At 40.6% G+C, this 4,932-nt stretch overlaps 1 pseudogene; it reads right to left on the bottom strand.

Annotated features, from left to right (window-relative positions):
* Positions 1-437: 437 nt before the first annotated feature.
* Positions 438-1,826, bottom strand: LOC101420972 (protein SCO1 homolog, mitochondrial-like; annotated as a pseudogene).
* Positions 1,827-4,932: the final 3,106 nt, after the last annotated feature.

The raw sequence follows: 4,932 nt of genomic DNA, 5'->3' as shown, positions 1-4,932 counted from the left end.
GGCCACTAGAAATTTGAAGAGGAAAGCAATTACATTCTTTTTCTGGAATGTATTCATAACCTGCATAAGCAACGGTCCAAGATACTGGAGAGGCAGCAAAGCTAAGTGTGGGCCCTACTTACACAGGTGAAGTCACCGACCATGCTGCATCCTGCTGTGTTCTCCGCGAGGTCCACTTCTCGCTGGCTTCGCATCATCTTGGTCCTCCAGTCTCACGGTGGCTACTTGGGAGACTTTTGGTTGTGATAATTATAGTTCCAATGTATACATCCAGAATGTATCCTGGATGAACCCCAGGACAACATGTCCTGTCCAAAATATAGCTGTTTTCATGGGACTAACGGCCATTCTGTAGGTTGCATATGTAGTGGCTCCTATGGAAGACAAAGCTACCTTCCTCTTTAGCAAGAGAGCACTGCACCTGACCACCGCCCTGGCTAACTCTTCTTCCTGTGCTCCCTCATGTGCGCAGCAATTGAAACCGCTATCTCTGTGTTCTTCTTGTTCTGGCCAAAATAATACAGAAACTCACCATCTGGTCCAATCAAGTACACTATTATTGTGCGATCCACTATGCAGTCTTCATCTTTATCCTTGGAGCCAGGGCTGTGATAAACCCTGAACGCTCTGGCTACTTGATCAATCTTTTCTTTTGTCCCAGTCAAGCCTACCAGTTTGGGAGAAAATTCTTTCACTTCTTTCACATAAGTAGCGATGGCTCCTTTTGTGTCCCTCTGTGGGTCAATAGTGATGAAAAGCGGAGTTAAATTTGGCAGAGACGGAATACTATCTATTTCATCCATAACTTGAATCATCTTTTCTAGTTCTTCTTGACAGATATCAGGGCAATGGGTGAAACCAAAATACATCAATACCCACTCAGGTAGTCCTTGTGAGCTTTAGGCTCTGCATTATGAGTTGCGAGGGAAAATTGTCCCCTCAGTAAAGGCTTTCCTAGGCTCCGCTGCTGTTCCTTCTCCAACTTTTCCGTCTTTTCTTTCTTGAAGTACTTCGTTCCAGCCAGTAAAGCTCCTCCAATAGCAAAGGTGAATGCTAAGCACTCTCATGAAACAGGCCAGGGCTGCGAGGGGCGTCTGGGGTCTCTGCGGCCCACGGCCCGGGCCCTGACGACCCCGGAGTGGCGGCATTGCGGTGCTGAGAGACCGGCTTCCCAGGCTGGCGCCCGCGACCTCCAAGCCCACCACGCCTCCTCTCGCGGCTCGCAGAAGTGCTTCCGCCAGGCTCTCACAGTCGCCTCGGCCAGGTCCCAAAGCCCGAGTCAGAGGGGCAAGAAACGCCGAAACTGGCTACCCCAAGGCGGTAGGAGCCGGCTGGGGCCAACAGCAGACCCACCTATATATATATATATATATATTTATGTAATTAAACCCGCTTCCAGTGTTCTTTCACTTCTATCTGAAAAATTCCCTTAACGTTTGTACGGCAGCTGTAATGGTGACAAACTCCTTCAGGATTTTTTTTTTTTTTTTGAGTTTGCTTGTTTTCATATGAGAATGACATGTTAATCTCTCCCTCATTTTTGAAAGACTTTCTCACCAGATACCATATTGTAAGATGGTAATCATTCTATTTCATCCTGTTGCCTTATTATTATTATTGTTACTTTGCTATTGTGGTGTTCAAATACAGTATTTCTGTTTGGTTCCTTCTCCTTTTATTAATCCATATCCTGATATTCTGAAGTTTTTTCTACTTGAGCATTTTGAAGACCATTTTTAAAAGTCTTTGTTTGGTATGTCCAAAGTCTTATTTACTTTCGCAATTGTTTCCAATGTTTTATTGTCTTCTTTTGGAGGGGACGTCATTATTTTTATTATTGCACACTGTACATTTTCATATTTTATCTTGCTATCTCTGGTATGTTCTCTTTCAGTGTCTAGTCCTCCCAAATTGATCAGCCTTAGATGAAAACATGGGTTCCTCTCTGTCTTTTTGGAGCCTGTATCTTGTCTTTGGCCTATGCTAACAGCCTCAGGAACTTCCCTGTTTACAGGAATCTGAATGCCACATCTATACCTAATGTAATAGATACCCACCTCCTGAGTGGTTTATTTTATGTCTTGAAGAGGATAACCCTTTGCTCCAGGCCATTTCTTAGGATGCTTTATGTGTGTGCAGCTGCTTCTTCCTGCAGGGCAAGTTCTGTGAGGGTGAGCAGAGATGAGAGTCCTGGTTCAACTCTTCTAGTTGCCGCCTATAGATTGGTACCATCATACAAGCAAATCAGTTTGTTTAAGGGTTTATCTGTTGCCTCCAGACTAGCACCAGTGTCCACAATAAAAGTGAAGGCTGACTTCATACTACAGTAAGAAAGAGTCATGTAGAGACCAATAAAACCATCAGGAGCTTCTCCTACTACTTTTTTTTTTTTTTTTTTTTTTTTGGAGTTACTGGGGATATCATATATGGCAAGTAAGCACTCAACCCACTCAGCTACACCTGCTCTTCCCTACAATTTTTAAGGTGTGGCCTTCTTGATTCCATGCTCACCCAGTTACCGTATGCCTTTAACTTTTTTCTAGGACTCTGAGGAAGATGGTTATTCCACATTTGTTTGGTTTTCTAAGATTCTGTGAGGTAAGAAAAGCCTGTAGAATCTTACCTCACCTTCTTCAATGATTAGACACCCTCAGTATCTTAATGTTTGATTAATCATCCAATGTCTGACAAGCACCAAATTCTGAGTAGCTATATTCTTTTTGACAGTAATAAACCTTATATATATTTGTCATTTTAACTCTTTTATTACAATATAGATGAATCTCAAAAACATTTCCAGTTTGAAAAAAAGTTTCAAGAAAAATTGAACATTACATGAAGCAATTTACACAAAGGTTTAGAGTAAGAATATTAAAACTGTGGAAAAGTAAATGATAAAGGAATAGAGTAGTAGTTGTTTACAAAACAAGGTACTGCAAAAATTTCAATTGATTTGAAAAAAATAAGCTGGTGGTGAGGATTTGGAGCAAAGGAAATCCTTATATATCACTGGTTTATGTGCATAAGTTGGTACAGCTGTGTTGTAATTCCTTTGATATTGTACCAGGCAACTAAGAACAAGTTATGTTGCAATAACCAATAAATTTTCAATGTTGGTGCTCAGAGCAGCAAAGATTATTTGCACCTGGTGACACAGATCCTTTTTGTGTTTGCCATGAATCTACTACACAGCATCCATATTCTATGCATAGACTATGGGAGCAGCTTCAGTATGAGATGCTGATGTTCCTGTGGAGAAACAATATAGATTTAGACATGTATCAATATACTGGATCCTAAAGCCAAAATTCCTACTTATGTTCAGAATTCCTTGCTAAAGAAATCAAGGGGCTAAGTCTTGCCCAATTATAATTAGGACACCATAATCCTCTCTTAAAAGAGGCACCACAGAGAGAGCCATTTGAGAGGCTGTATCCAATATTTTGAATATTAGATCAATAAGACTATATTTATTAAATTAGAACATACCTCTTATGCACTTCATGTCGGGAGAGTGGTTACCTGTAATGTGGAAGAAAAGTTCATGAAAACAAGAGAAAAGCATGGTGAAACTCCAGGATTCTGGGGAGTTTACATTAGGATGATTTTTATAATCATAGATTTACTTCTAAATATGCTTTGAAATATAATCTTCCTTTCAGTTTTACTATATAAAGGATTTTTACCTGCTAATATAGATTAAATATAGTGTTGTTTTTTCAAAAAAAAGAGATCACATATCCATTATATCCTGAATGTTACTGTTAAATGCTTGTATTATATTTGACTCTGATTTCTGAAATATTTTGATTCTTAGCCACCAATCTTCTTTCCCTCTGAGGAGCTCAGCACCTGACTAAAGAACTATGTCTGTTTATTCAGGCTTGCACAGAGGAAAATAAAAAAGATTTTATATGACTGGCCATTTTGGGGAAAGCTAATTTTCTGCCAGAATTTGTACCCAGCCAGTGCCTTGCCATCTCTGAACAAACTTGTAGTCAAGGACTCAGACACCCACTAGCTCTCAAGATCTTGTGCACATCTGCATTCCTAGCCCAGGCTGCTCCATTAGGAGATCCCTTCAGGGGCCCAGAAATGAGGATTGCTAATGGGCCTATACTAAGAAGTCCTTCTGGGAGGGAAAAAAGGAGACCTTGAATACAATTTCTGCATTAAGACCCAGTCTTCAGTACTTTTCCACTCCTAGCCTCTGGAACCATAAACTGCAGGAGCTTTTTGTTCAAGCCTCACTCAACAGGGAGACGATCCCATGTTTGTGCTAATCCATACGAATCTCCATCACTGGCATTGTTCCATTTGGAAATAAGACAGGGGCAAAACAGCCACTGTACTCAGGTCACACCCTTGCTTATATTATCTTCACAATTATTAAAGAATATTTTTACTTCCATTTTGGCTTTGACATTTTAATTGACCACCATTGACATCTAGTAGCTCAAATAATACTTGACCAAATTGGCACACAGATCAGGGTAGCCAATTAAGTACAATGATACACTAAAAAAGCAGAAGGTCTGCAGATTCCACAGCACACTTCTGGAAGATGCTAACAGAGGCTGCAAGAATTTCTTTCTTCATGGATGCCATAACTTCAAACAGACCTTCCTTCTCAGATATATGTGGAAACTGAGTTGTTCAGAGAAAGAAGATATATAGATGACTACCTCCTGGATACACAGAACATGGTCCATGGAAATTCAGGCAGCATACTTGATTGAGCCTGCATGCACAGACCACCAGAAGAACATAGAACAGAATGTGAAACTAGTCCCACCTGCCAGATTCTTTAAAAGGATAAAAATAGTGTCCAGGCTTTTTCAAAACCAATGGGCCAGGAAGTTCTGAGCAGGTAAATCATTGTGATTCTTATCTCATCCATAAGGTCTGGCTGGATCCTGGCCACAGATGATA

Source organism: Dasypus novemcinctus, chromosome 9, assembly GCF_030445035.2.
Source record: "Dasypus novemcinctus isolate mDasNov1 chromosome 9, mDasNov1.1.hap2, whole genome shotgun sequence".
Lineage (NCBI taxonomy): Eukaryota > Metazoa > Chordata > Mammalia > Cingulata > Dasypodidae > Dasypus > Dasypus novemcinctus.
This window is presented reverse-complemented; position numbering and strand designations above follow the sequence as displayed.